The sequence below is a fragment of the Papilio polytes genome, unplaced genomic scaffold, assembly GCF_000836215.1.
Source record: "Papilio polytes unplaced genomic scaffold, Ppol_1.0 DF820678.1, whole genome shotgun sequence".
Lineage (NCBI taxonomy): Eukaryota > Metazoa > Arthropoda > Insecta > Lepidoptera > Papilionidae > Papilio > Papilio polytes.
Window position 1 is genome coordinate 1,339,035 of NW_013528526.1, and position 21,409 is coordinate 1,360,443.

The 21,409-nt window shown below is 32.7% G+C and overlaps 1 non-coding gene across 1 annotated transcript; it reads right to left on the bottom strand.

The window, feature by feature from the left end:
* Nucleotides 1–15,224: 15,224 nt before the first annotated feature.
* Nucleotides 15,225–15,312, bottom strand: Trnay-gua. The gene is given in 2 exon segments: nt 15,225–15,260; nt 15,276–15,312. It is a non-coding gene; the product is annotated as a tRNA-Tyr (tRNA).
* Between the last annotated feature and the right edge of the window lie 6,097 nt (nt 15,313–21,409).

The following is a 21,409-nucleotide window of genomic DNA, read 5'->3' on the forward strand; positions in this document are numbered from 1 at the left end:
AACGCCATTTGTCTGCCGCGTCGCGGGGGATTATCGATAATTATCGGTCGCATCACTATTTGTCAGCCTGTCATTTGTGGGGTGTTATAATCTCTTGTTTAATTTAAAATACTAATGAAATATTTTAATGACGTACGAAAACACCTTTGTTTTGAGAAATAAAATCTACGGAGATTGATAAAAAAGAAAACTAGACAATTTTTCTAGATTATTTTATTAAACCTAGTTAAAGAAATATATTTAAAAATGCGCTTAGATTATATAAACAAGTCTCGCCTCTTAAAATAAAAGACTAGTGAACCGCCCCAGCTTTACTTGGACGGCAAATAACATACGTCTCAAAATTTTTCTTTCCTTTCCATACCACTCTTTTTATATCACGTTTATTATATAGCCTACTAGCTTTCGCTTGCGACTCCGTCCCCGTAGCATAAAAAAAACAAAAGTGAATAGTCTACTCGTATGTGTTCTCCTAGACTATCCTTTACGTCTTTGGCAAATTTCAACGAGATTTGTTAAGTGTTTACGCTACAAACTCTAACAAACATCCATCCATCCATGTAAACTTTCGCATTTATAATATTAGTAAGAAGTACGACGTTATTCACTGATAACGTAGCTTTCTAATGGTCAAATAATTTTCGAAATCCATTCAGTAGTTTCGGAGCATATGCAACAAATATACAAACAATAAAATATTCTTTGTATTATCGTTACAGATCAGTCCTTGATAAGATAAATGTAAAAGTCACATTTTAAGCCCTCAGGAACTACATAAAATATGTCCCTAATACATCAAGAGGACAAACCAAAAGGAACTAGTTACACTCTCTATTAACTGTCGGACACTATCTAAAGTCGCATTAAATCATATTGAGTTAAAACGACGACAAACGCAATGAAAGCAACGCGATATGAATAACTCTCATTAATAATACCAGTTTCACTGAATAGCAACGCACCCTTATTACATGAAAACATTTTGAGGTTATAAATGATGTCTATTCAAGTAAAATGTTTATTTTCAGGTCAATCTACATGCAAGGTTATTTTGTTTGACAATAGGTTGAACTTTGTCGTATTTATGACCTAATGTTGTTGAAAGAGTCTATTATTTGCATTCTGATAGAAGTACCAAGTTAAACATATTAAAAAAATTAAACATATTTTCATTTTATGTAACAAAATCATGTTGTTTCAAAATAAAAGCGCCTGTCAAAATTTAATAGCATTATGCTGTTAACAATTTTAGCTGGGACCTTTTACTTTCACACTATTACTAACAAACTAGCTAGGTAAGATGCTATATTTGGGGTTATACAAGTTTCCAAAATAGCTGATTAGAAATTTCCATAACAAACGAAATCAACGAACTGAGAGTCAGTATTAACTCCTAACCCTTGTTAATGCTGCCAGATATTAAGATACCGGCTAATCCTCACATAACTTAGGATCAAGACCGTTAAACGAGCTTCAGACCACTGACCATTGTCCTGCGTTTAATTTAAACTGTATACGACACCCTGCGAATTGATTATACGCCTACTGAAACCCAACTAACGCGATCATTTTAATTTCTATAATACATTGCTACTCAACAATGACAGGCGTTTTCAAATCTTCATACATACCACGCAATGTACTACGAATTCAATCTATTATCGTTTTAATTTTCCTTAGGTATTTTACTAAAACAGGAGCAAAGCAATGGTAATGATTTTAGTAACACAGTACCAAGTTAAAATTTCCAACTCTGTGACTACCCATCGACTTTATTGCTATTACTTTAAAGTTCAATTTCGCACAATTATGACTTAATATTTGATACAAATATATTTAGTGTCGTAAGATTTTATGCGTGGCACTCTTCATGCAAACAGGTCCTTTGGGTGGTGTTTCTGGTTTTCGACGGTTATTGAAACTTGACCTGACATTTCGGACCCTTTGCTTATTAAATACATAAAGGGATTGGACGATTGGGCTTGTATCATACGATTGCGGACTTGATGTAATAGGAAATTTCTGGTTTAATAATTATTACTTAAATAATTATGAGTTTCCTACTCAATAATATAAACGTGAAGGGAAGAACGTTATTCATTATCCTCTTGCCCTTATCCCTTACGGAGGGTCGGCACAGTATGTGCTGCACTTCCATACATCTCTAGTCGTTATATTTGAATCCACTCCTTTCTTAAGCATATCTTTTACACAATCCATCCATACTTTCTTCGGTCTTCCTCTACCTTTGTAGCAGGGCAGAACGTTATTATTACCTTTAAATGTTTGCATAACAAGTATTTTAGCACATTTCAACAGAGATTGTGTGAAAGAGGAAATGCTTAAGAAGGCAGTGGATTATATGAAGGCTGATAGAAATGTATGGAGCAGCACACACGGTGCCAACTCTCTGTAGGACAAGAGGAAGCTGATAATGATGATGTTTTAAAAACCTGTTATCTGTAAAAAATCGCATAGCAAATGTAAAAATAAAGAAAACTTCAATTTTGTTAATTCAATACTTTATTACAACACAAGGTTAAATTACACACAATATTAACAAACGTATTATTGTATTATCTTTAAAATATTATTATATCTGAGGAAAATATAGCATATTTAAATCTGACACTTAATTTTTTTTAAAACAACATCTTTATTCCAATGAGATAGAGTTCATTTTCGATCGTTTGAATCAATAAGTGATATCAACACCTCGTATTCGAACCCCACACTCGTTACCCTATTTCCGCATCACTGAACACATCTCCACTCATTAATGGCGTTAATTAAAGCAATTTTTCATTTTACAATTTTCAAGATTTTGATTAAAACAAATGATTACTCGTCATACGTAATTTAAATTAGCTAAGGCAATTGATTAATTGATTGAGTCAGATTTAAGGATAATTTTATTATATATGTTTATTAATAGTTCCTAAACATTAGTAATAATAAAATATAGCCTATGTTACTCACAGATAAATTACCTTTCTGATGGTGAAAGAATTTTCAAAATCGGACCAGTAGTTTTTGAGTTATTTCAATACATACAAAAATACAAAAATACAAAGTTTTCATCTTTATAATATTAGTATTGATATAGATTTATTATATAAATGCCAAAGTATCCCAAAAACAGAACAGATCTCGGTGAAAGACGTAGTATAACAATGTCTAGAATAACACATTAGCTACTAATAAAGTTTATTTTTTAATTTCGTGCAGACGAAGTCGCGGGAAAACGCTAGTTTAATAAACAAATCAGTAAGTACATAGTTATTTTGCTTTATTGTATAGAACCTACTTTTTAAGATCGCGGAAAAAATATATTCAACGTTAAAATGCTGAAAATATTGAATACATAACACTCGACGTTTTCGAAACTATCTCTAAGGTAATAAAACTATTATAATTGCGAAGCTTGCATATAGGGCTTAGGCCCTTCGTACACAAGTTTACTTACATAGAACGGAAGTAACACAAAATAAAGCCAAAATAAAAGCGTGTTTTACTTAGCTAAGTAATCGTCCAAAACAAACCAATTATTGAAACGATCGACTGCTGACGAAATTCTTGTCGGAATTGTCCTGCAATTTACTGACACGTGCCGCCACAACGCGTGCCGGAATGGAAGATAATACCTAGTTATTTTAGGAATAAATATTATTGTTAGTGTTGTTTTTCTACGTCTGACAATCATCGTAGAAAACGAAGTAGTTATTTGTTTAAACTAAAAAGTATTATTGTAACCTACCGCTGATATTACGGCAAATACTTTGACTGTACTCGTACTGTGCTCACTGCACTGGACCATAATTATAAACAATCAATACGACTTAGGGCCCTTCAAGAAGCGAGCCTATCATTTCACTAAAGGCCGGCAACGCATCTGTAGTTCTTCTAGTATTGAGGATGTCCATTGGCGTCGTTACCCACCTCAGTGTTCACGCCGCACGTTTGTCCCCTTTTATTATTAAATAAACCATCAGGAAGGAGGTGTTGCGACTATACTTGTAAGATATGCAAATATTGCACATTACACACCTGGGATTTTATAGTAAAAGTCCCAACATATACCGAAAGATTTTAAAGAAATTGTGTGCCTGCTAATTTTTTTTTGTAACGGAACGCAGCAGTAAAATAAAGTAACCATAATAACCGAACAAACGAAGCTCGGAAAATAAAAACCACAAAAATCCGTCACCAAAATATACCGTGTATTTACATAATGAAATGTTAATGAGCAATTACAATAGCCGGGGACTACATTGTTCACTTTTACGTAAAATAGCCCAAACAAAGGAAATCCTTCAATAACAACGGTGTATTCATTTGACAGTTGACGGTTAAATTTTACATGACGTCCATTACGCGTCGCGTAAAGTTTATACGCAGACAATTCAACCCCATTGATTAACAAAAGCGGTCGCTTGTTAATTCTGCTCTATTATCGAAATATACGTACATTTTGATTGTATATATCTATATACATATAATAAAATTGAAGTGTTTGTAATATCAAAAAAAGAAACATATTTCGGGCAGATGATTTATTTGCGTTGCTGATAACGAAAATCGCATTAAAATTTTGTCTGTTTGTTTTTCTGTGCGCAAGCCGCGTTTGTTATGAGTCATCTCCGAAACGGCTACGCCTATTTAGACCGAACTTCCACTGAAGGGTAATTGACATTATAGGCTTTTTTATCTTGATATTGCGTGGACGAAGTCGGAGGAAACAGCTAGTTTTATCTAAATATTTACCTTTAGATATACCAAAAAAAGTGAGGAAAATAGCAATTATTCAATGTTATACAGTTCTCTGCTGTACAATTATAAAGAACTTCAGAGACTTGTATAACACCAGCCTTTAGCAAAAATATCAACGAAGGCAACGTACTTTAAAGCAACATTGTAGATTCAAAAATACTTGACAACATTTTGTAGCCACTGAACATAAAGATAAGGTGAATCATAAACAAAATCCATATACGTATCGTAATAATATAAAACAGCTATAGTAGAAATAAATAAAGCGACAAAATTTATCGACAGCCATTGCTTCTCTTTACCTATCGCAGCGGGACGGTTATAGGGCAAAGTTGAGGAGCCAAGGATGACAATTTACAAAGGTAACTTTGCTATCCATCGACAGGAATGGATGCTTTAACATTTGGTGATAAAGATGAGAATGGAGTAGCAGAAGCAATTATGAATGTTGTTTATAAACATGTACCGAAGTAATGCGAGCCATTTATAACGTATTGTGTTTTGATTGCGCGTCAGTTCGCGTACTCGTTCGATGGATGACGTTTGTATGAGAATAGGAAATGGTTATGTCTGAGGATCTGAAGGCAAGTTTGATGTCGGAATGGTAGGACGTTATCCTTCGCTCCGTTTGTCTGGTTTATTGTCTTCAGGGATGCAGCGATGCGTGAAAACTTTCTGCTATAGACTGAACGACAGGATTCCTTCCAATTGAATAAGATTGCGTTGTAATACTTCAAATGAGTTCTCAAAAAGTTTATATGACTTTAAGTTCAGTTGGAAAAAACACGAAACATAAATGTCAGATAAAGAAACGAAGGATATGTTTAGGATACATTTTTCTAGAAGCAAATTGTAAATACTAAATTTTATCAGATTGCAGAGGCCTATTGCGAATGAGGAAAGATAAATGTCCCTCAACCAAACACCTTATAAAGATCCCCAGACAATTTTATAAAAAGGCCCACATCAATACCCGTCTAGTTGACGGCGTATTATAAAACCACCATAACAAAGGACGCAATCAAAAAGATCCGGATTATCGACCTTATTTCAATGCGATTCAATTCACGATATCGCTTAAAATTTGACCGAAAAGTCTATGGAAAAGACACCCCTCTAGTGCATGCAGAGCCAAGTATCATTTTAGATCAAACACGTGATAATGGCTATAAGAACACCCCTATTATTTGATACAATAAAAGTGAAGTGCCGACATATTCCGAATTCTCCTGCAATATAACTGCAAGGATTTATCCAACTTATCCAATCCTAGAGATAAATACAAACTTGAATCTTGTAGACGAGTTCCTAAAGATGAAAATAGCGCGACAAGTGATGAAGGTTTTGATAGATTTTTGTTTGAAGAAGTAAAAACGCATGCTGCTATCTCGGTGTGTAAAGGTTGGTAGGCCAGCAGATACGGGGACTAATGGTGATTGAGAAAAATATTGCTCCCGTTCCAAATGATTCGTGGTTATATCTTCATGAATATTGAAGATCAGGATGTGATATTTTTATTTGATTATACTTTTAGTATTCCACAATGCAGAACGTTAATGGAAGTCGTAAATACTGATCATATTGTTGGCGGATATCTATTTTATTTTTGGAAATAAAATTTCCTTTAGTAGGCTGTATATTGATTCTGTTATACATTCTCCGAAGATATGAGACGTAGGTAAAATCGAGCACATATTTAAGTCTAGATAAGCTATCTGAGCCTCTATCAGTTAGTGATGGGACAGGTCCTTAATATTATAAAGAGGAAAGATTTGTATTTTTGTATGTATTGAAATAACTCAAAAACTACAGTACCGATTTAATAAATTCTTACTCCAATAACAAGCTACCTTATCAGTGGATACTGAGGTTATACTTTTTATTGTTTTTTTAATTTCAGTCGCCAGCAACAGTTAGTTTGTAATAAAAAATCTTATTATTTACGCAGTGGTTACTTCCATTTAGATTGAGCTATTACTAAATGAAATTAGACACTCCCAATGCCATTTTATTTTAAAAATGTTTTTGCTTAATTTCAAATTACATTACAAATTTTACGTTAAATCCGTGGTATGCAGTTGTGACGTAACATTCCGCATTGATGCATTATGAAATGAAATATTTCATATAAATAAATAGGGTTACATTGTAGATGTAATGCGAAATATTAATTATAGGATTGTTCACGCGTCGCTGGCGACGGCGCGACACTTTGTCCTGTCAAATGTATTCACCCCTTTTATACTCGGCCAGTTGTATGTTAATATCCCGCGGCGTGGGTAATCTTTGACAATTAATGCTATGGATAACATAAATATAAACCTAAATTACTTTGATCATTTTATGAAATACTAGGTATTTCCGTGCGGCTTCATCCACATGAAATTATGAATTTACATTTGTCAAATTATAAATAGCAAATGTCAAAATGACACAACATGACAAACCTTGGGAATCTTGCTTCCTTGATGTTGGCAGGAATTTATGGTCTCTTTCCCACATTAGGGTTTTTATCTAAAATATTTACCCCCTAAGTTTAATGGCGTGAAAATATATAGCCTAAAGCATGACGTAAGTGTATGGCTTTTTCAAAATAATAATTTAAAAATATGCTGTAATTGCTGACATCTTAGGCAACAAAGAAGTGTGTGTTTACGCTTTATTATAATAGTACAGATTTGAAATCATAGACGTCGTTTTCGGTCAGTTCCTCCCTTCTTTATTATCTCTTTATCATCTTTATTATCTCGTTTGGTTACTCTGAAACCCATATATGTACATGCGTAATTAACATATCTAATTTTCGTTTTAATACTGAAACTACGTTTTATGGGACTGCTTAATTCTATCAAAAATAAAATCCCATAATTAGTACATCTGATGATAATTCTATTTTTTTAATTCAAATTAAAATATTCCGTGTTGTTGTTGTTTCGTTTGTAAATTGGTATCAGTCCCAATCCGTATGAAATTTGAGGTATAGGTTTTATCTAACACGTCGCCAACACAATATGTGGACACGGAAAATAAATAGAACATTGAAGTGATAAGAAAAATTGATGCGGTATTTTATACAATCGGAGAATTTAATGACTTTTTTAATCAAACTGATAATATAGACAGATGTTTGTTGTTACGTATCTTCAAAACAGCTACCTGGTCTCGATGTTATTAGACATAGATATAGGCCAGTCTGGAAGAACACGCGTAGACGAAGTCGTAGCCAAAATCTAGTTTGAAATAAAGCTGGAAGTAAATACAAAAATTCGTACCACTAAATACTTCCTTCAAGATTAAAAGTGTCCAGCCACCAGGTAGGGCACAATATCTCTGTTTTGGAACATCCAAAATTTGCTTTCGTACATCAATGTATAAACACGACACCCGACTTATCAGGGGGTGAATACATTAAGGATTCCAATTCGAAAATTGTCAGCCCCAATACAGAGCTTCGGTAGAAAGCGTTAGTAATGGAATTAAGTCGTGATTATTTCCTATTAGTTATATGATAAACAGTTTAATTTTGTTACTTTAGGGTCTAAACGATTCGTTATTCAATTTTGTGTATTGAATTGTAATAAACGTAACAATTCTATTGTTATTTGACACTAAACTGATCAATCGTGTAAATAAAATAAGCATAATAAAACACTAGACAATCACTATTAACGTTTTAATATTATTTATTCTTTCACAAACGTTACAGAACTTGATTATTTCGGTATAGTTTTTATAAATTTCAAAAGGTTAAAAAAGTATATGACCAGTTATTCTCTGTAGCATGAAATAAAAATATTAATTGTTTTTTGAACCAATTACTAAATTAATTTTAATGAACTCATACCACAAACAATTTAAATGAGTGTCCACAAATTAATGTGAACACCCCATTTATCTTTCCGTTTATTATTTTGACAGGAAAAATGTCACAAAACTGTGAAGTACAGATAACTGACACGCAATGACGTCATAGTTTAATAACCTTATTATAACGCGTCGGTAGACTTGTACATTAAATAGCTTGCGTAAGCTAAACCCACTTCAACTGTAGTTTTCTTTTAACACTTTCAATGTCCACTGCGATTCACACATATGTTTAAACCGTAGTGGAATTTATGCTGGGTTTCTGAAGTTTCCACTTATTACTTAGCGATTCACTGATTCAACACAACACACTAATGAATGATTAAACGTAGCTAGGAAACCGGTCTTTAATGTATTAAAACAACAACTTACCTAACTGATCTAGATTAGGTTGACACAATATAGATATACCAGTGTATAAAAAAACCTATGTAGGTACTAGCTGTCCGTCCGAATTTAAAAACAAAAATATGAGTAGCCTAGCTCTCCATATATGCGAAATTTCATCAAAATCCGTTCAGCCGTTTAGACTACAAACTCTAACAGACATCCATCTATCTAAACTTTCGCATTTATAATATTACTAACTATTGTCCGTGCCTCTGTCCGCGTGTATTTAAAAACGTAAAAATAACATTATCCACGTTTTGAAAGACTGCATAGACAAAATCCTAAGCAGAGTACTAGAGAAAGAGATAGAAATACAGATACTGGGAGAGCGATACAAACGAAAGAGTATGTATTCAGTTAATCTGGTATGTACAGCGTATGATTTTCTCCACTAAGCGTAATGTGTTTGACCATGTAAGATGTCATTTAACATTGTCACATTATCTAATCAAGTAGAACATTGTTTAATAATTACATTATTAACACTGTCAACGACAAACTACTTAGTGTCACTAGCGATACTAACACCATCATGTCAATAATTAAATGGATTGTTTAGTTTGAACACAATATAGTATAAAATAAAGTCACTTATCGCTGTCTTTCTGTCCCTATGTATGCTTAGATCTTTAAACTACGCAGGCGATTTTGATGCAGTTTTAATAGACAGAGTAATTCCAAAGAAAGGTTTACAATACATGTGTAACATTGTAGAGAAATCGTGCTGGTTTGTTCTCTTATCTTATATTATTTTGGTTATTCAGTGTTTCTTTATATAGTTACTAGCTTTTGCCTGCTATTTCGGCCGCGTAGTGATTAAAAAAAAACAAAAGTTGCCTATTTGAACACAGACTATGTTCTACAACTGGCGAGACGTTTAGGCTACAAACTCTTGCAAACGTACAAATTTTCGCATTTATAAAATTAGTAAGATTTTTTGTGCATCATTGTCACCCTAGTACATACAATTGCAATGCAATTGTTAATCAAAGTGGATGTTATCGGACGCTAATTAGGACTGCTATCGTCGGTATCGCGCGCTCATCAATCGGTAATTGCACCTAATTACGTGGAATCTTATCTGCTACTGTTCTGTACATGAATCATTAATGTTCATTGTTAACTTGTCAGTTATTCATGGCCACAATAGTAAAGGAGTAAGGACTATGTGGACACGGGCTCGAAGTTCAAGACAATTACGATCTTACTAAAATTATGAAACCGAAACGATGACTGTTAGCATTTATTGCCAAAATGTAATGGATTTAGATGAAATTTGACACAAATGTAGAACATTGTAAGAACGTTTAGGCTACTGGTAAACTTTTTTTTAAAATTCCCTAGCGATAGAGTCGCGGGCGATAGCTTGTCGGAATTGCTACATATGTTTGTATGTATAAGGCTGTTGCTATTTTATAGACATAAATAGAAAATTGTTTACATAAAACATGCAATTCAAAACACTAAATTTAAGTATATCTTACTTTAAAACAAAAGGTTGCTATTAAATGAAAGAAAAGAAAAGAAGAAATAAATGAAAGGTTGACAGATTAAATGAAAGTAACACTTCAGTGTATGCATTCAAAAGTGTATATTTTTATCGGAATATTGTCACCAGGGATAAAATAAAGCTTCAACCAAAATACTGTTTGGATTTACATAAATACATTTGCGTATACCATTTCGGCATATTGATTACAACTGTAGACAACCGTGACTAATTTGTAGTCATTAGTATCGAATAGATTTATTTATATTTTATTTTATTTTAAATAAAATATAATCAATCATCGACATAATGATGACTAATGTATGATCGTTTGCCAACGTTTGGTTGTAAATTATTTATTTTATATTTTACGTAGATTTGCATAAGAAACAAAATATCAAATAGCATCAATCCTTTGAACTATGGATTAGTTTGACAACCCCCAAAAATTAATTTGAATAATTCAAGACATATTAAATTTTGAAAATCATCTGATTACAAAAATTTATATGACCATATAAATATACGAATTTCTTTCGACGTTTAAACAATCCAAAACAGTTCACAGATATTTGCGAAGTCAAACCGCACTGGTACACCATAGTTCAGTACCCTAGTCACCCTAACTTACGCTAGACTCGATGACGATAAAATAATGTATTATTACTAGCTTTCGCCCGCGACTCCTACTGCGTAGAATTAAAAGAAAGAATAAGTAAGTAGTCTACGAACACATGAACACAAAAAAAACACCTTCAGACTGTCGTCTACATCTAAGCCTTTCAACGAGATCAGTTCAGCAGTTTTGCAAACTCTAACAAACTTTGCAATTATGATATTAGTAAGACTATCTTTGCTAGAATCAAAACATTGCAATAATCTGTAGGTATTTGTGGTTCAAGTGGACAGTGAATTACTATAAAAAAAGCAATGCGGGTCCATTGTACCCGGAACATCGCATCTCTGATCCATCAAGCTCACTCTAATTTGACTCATCTGCATATTAATTCTCTCTGCTCACGCTTTTAATAAGCAAGGGGTAATAAATACCGGTACAGTCTACAACAAAAGTCATGTCCATATTTTTATTTGTCGTTTTAATTATTTTTTTACTTCATTGTATTTAAATTACATTAGTATGAGAGTATTTTATTAAATTTATTTACTTTAATAATAATACTAATTATAACCTACTTATTAAACGGATAAGTTCAAAATTAACATAAACACATCAACATACGAGTTTAAAATATTTTAAATTATGTGCCTGACTGTACCCTTAGGTAACTGATCTCGGAATTATTGGCCATGCGGGCAATTACGCTTAATAAATGCGGATAAAGCCATGTCATGCGAAAATATTGTATAATCTAGTATTTATACAGACTACTGCAATTAAATATCCATTTTAAAACAACTTTCATGACTATTTTGTGATCATGTTAAATTGCTAGTTTCATTTTTCCAGGCGCTTTTAAAATAATTCGAGGAGAGTATAATACGAATCGGTTTGTGAATAATTTTATATTATTTATACTACTTGTTAGTCCAGACTAGAATATAAAAAAAAATCTAGGTACACGCACTAGTTTATCTAAACAGAAACTAAATTAAATATAGTCTGAAATCTCTCAAGCGTCATCAATCACTGTGTTGTGTTTCTCAAAGTATAATAGATAATATAAGAAATTACAAACATAAAACGATACAAGAAACCATCCTTCTTAAAATGTAATTAAAATCCCTTAATGACATAGAAATTATATGAAAAGAGTCACGCCCATCAGTCAAGAATAGCGTGAAGTAACAATAAAAGTAAAATATGCATAGAGAGGTCGGCAGGATTCGCCACGCTCGCGGCTTAATATCTTGATCCATCACCAGTTGACGCCGGATGAATCACTGCTAGTCATGGAAGGGTTAAAAATTGCGTTTCTCAAACTTTACGCCTTCATTTACGGTTTGATATTATTTTAAAAATAAGTAGCGTGTCTCAGTGATAAACTAAGAGTTTAATTGTGAAAGATTTTATTAGATCAGTTTAGTAGTTTTTGAGTTTATTACAAACAACGCATATTGGTGAAGATGTATAATTGGGATCTATTAAGCGATATTTATGTTCAGAAGAAAAAAAAATTATGATATAGATAACTAGCTTCTGCCCGCGAGTACCTCCGCGTGGCATTAACAAAAACTATAGTAAGTAGCCTTTGTGTTCTTCCAGACTAACCTCTACATCTATGCCAAATTTCATCGAGATTCGTTTAGGCTATAAACTCTAACAAACATCCATCCTTCTAAATTTTTCCATTTATAATATTAGTATGTTTGTAGATTTTAATAAAATTAAATATTAGCTTTAGGAAAAGTATATATAGTTTGCCATCATCGAATATAATTGCGTTTTGTAAATAAATCGTAAGTTTGAGAACCGTATAACAGTGGCGATGAATTTCGTACACCAGACACAAGGGTTAAGTCGTTGTTAATTACCAGATTTAGCACTTCTATAGTTACATCGTATATTGTATACATTTATATATAATCTGAGGGAGATTTTACATACGACTTGTTACATCTTATCTATCTATCTATACTATTATAATAAAGCGTAAACACACACTTCTTTGTTGCCTAAGATGTCAGCAATTACAGCATATTTTTAAAAAAATCTTTTTTTTTTAAAAAAACCCCACACTTGCGTCACGCTTTAGGCTATATATTTGAACGCCATTAAACTTAGGGGTAAACATTTTGGTTAAAAACCCTAATGTGGGAAATAGACCATAAGTTGCTGCCAACATCAAAAAAGCAGAATGGCCATAGTAAGGTAATTGGTATTTTGACATTTGCAATTAATTATTTGACACATGTAAACAATAAAATAAAAAAAAATATATTTTATGCGGATGAACTTGCATGGGAACAGCTAGTATGTCATAAAGAGGAAAGATTTGTATTTTTGGATTATTGACTCAAATATAAACTCAAAAACTACTGGACCTATTTCGAAAATTCTTGCACCATTACAATGTTACGTTATCAGCGAGTAAGATAGGCTGCTCTTTTTATTTTTTTTATTTCACGCGGACGGAATCGCAAGAAACAGCTAGTGATATTATAAATGCGAAAGTTGAGATGGATGGATCTTTGTTAGAACTTGAACTTCTAAACGATTCTCGATGAAATTTAGTATAGATGTAGACTACTTACTTAATACTATGAGGAAGGAGTCGACTGCAATAGCTAGTATTATCATAATTTTACTTTGTTTAAATGTGCTAATTATTGAATTAGACTGTTTTCAGTATTTCCAAAACTATTGCTTAAATTGCGAATGCTTAAATTTTCGATGTAATTATGTGTATAATAAAAAGTTTAAATAGAAACCTATGACAGCGTGAAATCCTTACCCACCCATATAGATAAATGACATCTAACCAACAATGACCCCCGCCTCTTTTTATTCGATCCCTTTTCGATTTAGCGGCAATTAAAAAGTTCTACAAAGCATTCAAAGGGTTGACTTGGTTCGAGTGTAATTGGTACAGTGCGGTGGGAATTTTCTTACATTCCGTAACGGGAACGATACGATTTTATGTTTAAAAATAAACATAAACGTGTAGACTAAATTTATTTTTCTTTTGTTTTATGCTGTAAATTTTTATCAAAATATCACTTCTCTGACGAGCTAGTAAACAACCACTGAGGTATATATAGCGTTTAGTAATTAGAAACAGTTTTTAATTTGACTTTGTATTGTTAGAAGAATAAAAAAGGTAATTGTATTAACGTTTTTAATACTTTTTTCGTTATAATAGTGTTTATAAACATTTTTAATATTTCGCCTTAATTTTACACAATTTTTAACTGCTCCTAATTAGCTTAAGTTGTGATTTTTACGCGTTTTGTCTACTGACATTAGTTGTAAAAGTCCTTTTTCCAAGTATTGTACTATTCTTAATTTTTTTACATCTTAAATGAATTTGTCCCTGTAACGTAGACGTCCGGGACACAATTGAATCCTAGCAGTAATTGATTCAGCACGGTTCCTGAACTCACGAATACTTCTGCGGTTGGAAGTAGGGTGACCGAACGGTTACTGTTCGAATACGAAATAAATGCAAGAGGTTATGTTAAAATAAAACATTTCTTTATTACGGTGTAGGATCATTTGATTCTGTACATATTTCTGTGTAAGAAAAGTATCCATATTACCAATAATAAAATAATTGTAAGTAGATATTTAAAATTGTCGTTAAAGTTACCGATTAAAAAAATTGTTAATAATAAAACTACAAGGAATAGAAAAAAATGTTTATTTATAGCAACGTAATAATAATGATTTTAATTCTCAAAAAAATATCAATAATCAGGACAATGTCCATAATTACATAAAATCATGGTAGTATTAGTGGAGGGTTAAGGTGCGTACAAATTCTTTGTACAAAATTGAATTGAGAAGATAATTTGATTGTGGTTATTTTTTAACGAAAGAATGCTTATTAAAAGTAATAATTAAATTACGTATTTCGTTTCAACGTTTCTAATTATAATTTAAATTAATTTTTACGAAGACTTTTTACAAAGCATAAAATAGTAGACAAAATGTATTGTATAATAGATTAGTTATATTTTAGTAGGATATTAACCGATAACAGATAAAGGCGTATAAAAAAAAAATTATATAAGAAAAAACCAACAAAAAGATTCCTTCGAGCCGGATTTGAACCAGCGACCTATGGATGACAATCGATTACCTCTACAGTCCACCGCTCTACCAACTGAGCTATCGAAGGCTTACAGATGCGATTGAAATTGTTTATCAGTTACCTTTGATTGTATAACATTGATAGTTGCGTTCAAACTACGTATTAAAATATCACGTAATTTAGTTAAAAAAAAAACTCATGCAATTATAAACTATTTTGCCCATAAACATTTTTGGTCATATTTTCTACAACTAGCATTAATGAAATAAACCGAAAAATAATACAATTAATATTTTTAAAAATAGTATTGACAATTAGAAATGTTAAAATGTTTAAATGCGAAAGTTTAGATGGATGGATGTTTGTTAGAGTTTGTAGACTAAACGGCTAAAGGGATGAAATTTGGTCTGGTCTTGGTCTTTTTAATTCCACGCGGACGGAGTCGCAGGCATAATCTAGTTATAAATAAAGGTATAATTAAGCAACATTTTTATGTTTATTCATTTTTTATTAATAAGAAATGATTACGAACAATAAGAGGTAAGCAAGACGACGATCAAGATAACGAAGTGCTTGCAATCAGAGCAGCAGCTCAGCGCATATTTCATCCCCGGCGTACCACTAAATTATCTAAATAGAGATCGCTCCCCAATCAGGGGATCTGAGGAACAAAGATATATGAAGAAATGGAAGTGACAATAAAAATCCAACTTACAATTATGTTATTATAAGCTTAAGAAGTGCACAAATAGCATTTGTATATGAAATCTAACCTAGTGAAGAATACATTAAATGTTTTTTTTATATTATTTTCCATAAAGTGATAAATCCGCATCATAGACTATATTTATAAGGTAATGATTATTAATTTTTTTAGTTAAAACCTGCTGTTGTTCATAACTTCGTCCGCGTGAAATTAAAATACAAAACTATAGCCTATGTTACTTACTGATTACGTAGCTTTTTAATGGTGAAAGAATTTTTGAAATCAGCCTAGTAGTTTTTGAGTTATACACAAAAACGCAAAAACATTAATAATTCCTTTCTAGTATTAGTATTGATAAGGTTCACTTACACACTATTTTTATAATAATTAAAATTGAATTTTGTCACTTCTATTTGCTAATAACTTCATCCCGCAGCCGGATATGTCGTGTTCTCGCGCCAAAGATGGCGGGCGGATGCGCGTCGCGCCTACTGTCATGGCCGCCGGAAGTCCTCTTGCCATTTGATAAATAGTTGTTCTTCAACAGTTTTTCTCATGCAAATGAGGGGTCGGGATGACGGATGGCGTTTGTCACAATTTTCTGGGATGGATTTAATTTGGCATCGCAGTGGGGCGACTAATCTAACTCCTGATGGGGATTGTCGGGATTGTGATTGTTGATTGCGCCGACGTTGTAAACTTTGCGCTACCTACGTTTCATTTTGGCGGTTGGAATTTGCATTTTTGCAACGTGTTTTCAGACGAGTTAATGCATTTTCATCACCACATAGTATAAAACAAAGTCGCTTCGCGCTGTCTGTCTGTCCCTATGTATTTTATAAAATAGAGAAATAGAATGATTCAAGAAGAAGGTTTATATGTGCAATATAGTAGATAAATACAGATAATTTTAGTATCAGCATTTGACCCGAGCGAAGCAGGTGCAGGGTGATAGTCATGACTACAAATAACTGTTTATATATGACCTACACTTAACCAAAGGTTTGTTTTCTAAAAAAAATAATGGAAATTTATTTAGTGGAAGAAAATAAATTCTTAAAAACCGGTTTGATCTAGAAATATTTCAATATAAAGTGTAATAACTCGCAATTTGCGTGTTTCCCTTTTTGTACCATAATTAGGAGACTGGTTGCATCACTGTGGTAACTTAAATATTTTTTCTTAATTAGACGTTAAATAGACAATTTTAATTACAAATAGTGATATACAATTATGATTAATTGACTATAGCGTGTTATTTTGTCAATGTGTCATCATTATTAATACACATCTGTCTGTAATAGTAGTATTGCTCAGTGCATTACGCAAATAGTGCAAAATGTAGTATAGCTAAAAAATTAAGAAGCGCCAATTCCAGCACTTCCATTTGCAAGCACCTATTTTGCAACGTCCACTTTTGTACATCTCATACAAGCACATTTGTTTTGGAAAATCATATACTATTCTATATGTTATTTTGACAAATTTGTTTAAAAACTAGCTGTTGCCCGCGACTTCATCCACGCAATATTATGATCAAAATGTATCCTTTAATATGCCCGTCTACGTCAGCTACCCTTCAGGGAAAGTCCGGTCGAAATTGGCGAAGCGGTTTCGGAGATTATCCGGTACCAACGCGGCTTGCGGACAGACAGAAAAAAAATTAATGCGATTTTCAATATTAGCAACGCAAACACATCATCTTCCCGAAATCTCGATTTTTTTTAGTTTATGAATATCTATAGATTGTACATAATAATTAAAAAATAAATGTTGACCTGCTATACGTTTATTAAATCCTTTAAAAATAGAATTTCTTTACTTTTTGCATTTTATTAAAAGTGATGCATCTGATAATTTGTGTTAGTCTACAATTTACCACGGCGCATGCCATTCCGGTATTCTTAATTATTTTTTGCGCCCACATATCGTGCATCGCGAACATTTGTAATTACTGCCCACCCTGGCAAGGCGTGAATATGCAAGGTGTGGTCACTAGGAGCAATTCATGCGGCACGTGCTAAAGGTTAGCTGACAGATGTTTGTGATACGGTAAAGAACACAAACTACGTCGTTAACGTTTTTAACGGTTAACGTTTTTTCTGTGAGTTTTTATTATAATGCTAAAATTATATCTGAACAATAGCTATCTAAATATATAGATTTTGCCCGCGACACAGTCCGCAGGGAATTAAAAAAAATAAAGTGCCTATGTGTTCTTCGAGAATATCCTTTATTACCAAATTTCGTTGAAATCCGTTAAGCGGTTTACGCTACAAACTCTAACAAACATCCATCAATCTAAACTTTCGCATTTATAATATTAATATGATTAGTATTACATAATGAAATGTAAAACTTATTGTATTTGATAATTTAAGAAATTCGAGTTTCTAAGAATTCCACTTAGATGTGTTTAAGCTGACATTCTGCAATTTATCTGACGTCACGCAAAGGACTTGTCTATTTTTGTATGGGAGGTGGTTTTGTAAATTAACAGGACTCGAACCATTTATTTAGAAGATAAAAATAGGATTAAATTGTCACATATACAAAATTTTTTCAGACCCCGTCGTTTTTAATTGACAACCAAAATTATTTAAATCTGATATCATCGTTTACCTGCTGGAAAAACTGAAAAACTTATTCCCAGTTTTATACCTTGGCCGCTGTTTTTCAATCGGATTTTGGCGTCACTGTTGACCCTAGTTGGTTATTAATATAATGAAATTCCTATACTCATATTGGGTTACTAAGTTAAACCTAATAAAATTCCTTATAAGCTAAGATACTAGCGATAATTTTAAATTCTACGCAGAATTTTAAGCTCATTTATATTCGCTTTTTGACCGACTTCCCAAAAGAAGGAGGCACTCAATTCGTCTGTATGTTTTTTTTTCTTTATGTGTGTTACGGCATAACTCTGCCGCTAGTGGACCGATTTTGATAATTCTTTTTTTATCCGACAGGTAATGCTTGCAGGTGGGTCCCATTTTTTTGTTTGGTTTTTGGAGTCTAAGACTACGACGTAGTTAAATAGTTTAGCTCAAAATCGCGCGACGAAATTTAGGGTCATTTTTGCTTTCTTTGCTTAAGTAGCCTAACTTACATAAAAATGATGTATGGAAGAATTATAGCCCATAAAATTTTTTAAGTTCACTTATTATGCAAGTAAAAGTGCTGTATGGGTAAAAAATTGACCACGTGTCAGTTTGACCTTAAGAATGCATGAGTCATCCAACCCCTGTGTCTTACCGTGCGTGAAGACACCTGGTCAAGGATCTACATTAGAAAAATTACCTAATTTGAACGCTATTCTGTTGGTATTAAGATCTATTTTCCAATGGCAGATATTTATTGGCAGGTGGCTTTATACGGAAGTTAGTGATGCTTATGGTTTGCAGTTTTTGTTGTGTGAAAAGAAAATTTTATTTCAATATTTTATTAACTTGTACATACGTAGCTGCTTGTCCATCTATAGTATTATAATAAAGCGTAAACACACACTTCTTTGTTGCCTAAGATGTCAGCAATTACAGAATATTTTTTTAATAATTCTCATTTTAATAAAAAGCCGTACACTTACGTCACGCTTTAGGTTAATAATTTCACGCCATTTAACTTAGGGCGTAAATATTTTGGATAAAAACCTTAATGTGGGAAAGAGACCATAAGTTGCTGCCAACATAAAGAAAGTAAGATTGCCAAGGTTTGTCATGTCATTTGGACATTTGCTATTGATAATTTGACAAATGTAAACAATAAAATAAAATTTTCATAATTTCATGCGGATGAAGCCGCACGGGAACAGCTATGTATCATGTTTGTTCAAAAAAGAAGTAATCAAAGAAATTACTAGATAACGATAATTGTTGCTTTAATTAAATAATTATAGTAATTTGTACGGTCTAAATAGAAAATTATATACTAATTGAAATTGTTATGATTTATTTCCCGCTATAAGTAATCGTAATTATCAAAAAAATTAAACACAAAGTGACCCTCATTTAAGAGTCCGGAGATAAGAGCGTGGTCAATATTGTTTTGTGTTAATTTACAAATAGAAATCAACTTTATGTGTTTAAGAATTGGGGGTATATTCGGGTGACAAAAGTGTGAATAGCCCGGATAAATAAGGCGAGGTAAGTCAATACGTTAATCTACATAATAAAAGGAATATTCAAAATATGCGGAGTCCGCGCGTGCGGCGGCCCCTTAATTGCTGTGCACTGACGGCTATCAATTGCAAAATACGAAAAAACTGTCCACTCCATTGGGCGTAGCGGACGAATAAGTTTCAGGAATTTATCACAGAGAAAACCATTGAGTCGACTACCACTATAAAGTTTTACAAACAAAAGATACATAGCTCACAAGATGTCAAGTTGCAAGTTGATTGAAAACTTACACTTTGGAGACAAACGGTTGAAAAGACAATTCAAATTACACAATACTATGGTCAATAATATCAAGTCAATAAATCAATAATATTAAAAACATAAATAATTGTAACATTGCAGTCAGAAATTTTAAAATGAACTACCTTTGTGAATTTCTTATTTAAAATCTGATGAACATCTACTCCATTCATTCTCTAGTCGTAGTAATAAAGGGGTGTCCGGTCGTCCAGCCTTTGTCCTATCTAAATGACCCCAAATAATAATCATCTCTATTCACTGCTCCAGTTTCCCATAGCGCGAAGATACGGGCACTTTGATTTGCGACTAAATTTGAATACGAACATCACTTTGAATTACACTTAATTAAGCATGATAGGAATTGCCGGACTCCATTTGTTTGCTTGTTCTCTAATTCGATCCTATCTATATTGCCTTTAATTTTCAAGTCTATAGAGTTGATGACCTCTGGATTTACATAATGGCTGTGGACGCAATTATCTTGAGTGTGATTATTAAATTGCTTGAAACGTATGTTAAGGCAGTTATACCAAGATATTATTTTGATTTTGAATTTCATTTAATTATGGTTTTAACGTACATTTTGCATTCAATTATAATTTACGAGCTTTCGCCCGCGACTCCGTCCGCGTGGAATTAAAAAAAACAAAAGTGAGTAGCCTATGTGTTCTCCCAGACTACCCTCTACATCTATGCCAGATCTATGTCATCGAGAACCGTTCAGCCGTTTGGGCTACAAACTCTAACAAACATCCATCCATCTAAACTTTCGCATTTATAATATTAGTAAGATTTACAAGCTTCGAATCCGTTTGAGTGAAATATAAAAAACAAAAGAAAGTAGCCTATGTATTCTTCCAGACTATGCTCTACATCTATGCCTAATATCATAGAGATCCGTTCAGCAGTTTAGGCTACAAACTCTAACAAACAATCCATCTAAACTTTTGCATTTTTAGTACAATAGTAGGAAGTAAGATGATCAGAACAGTAATGTAAAAAAGCTTATCGATAAAGCATATGCTTTAGTGTTGAATAATAATTACGTGCAAAAAAAAAA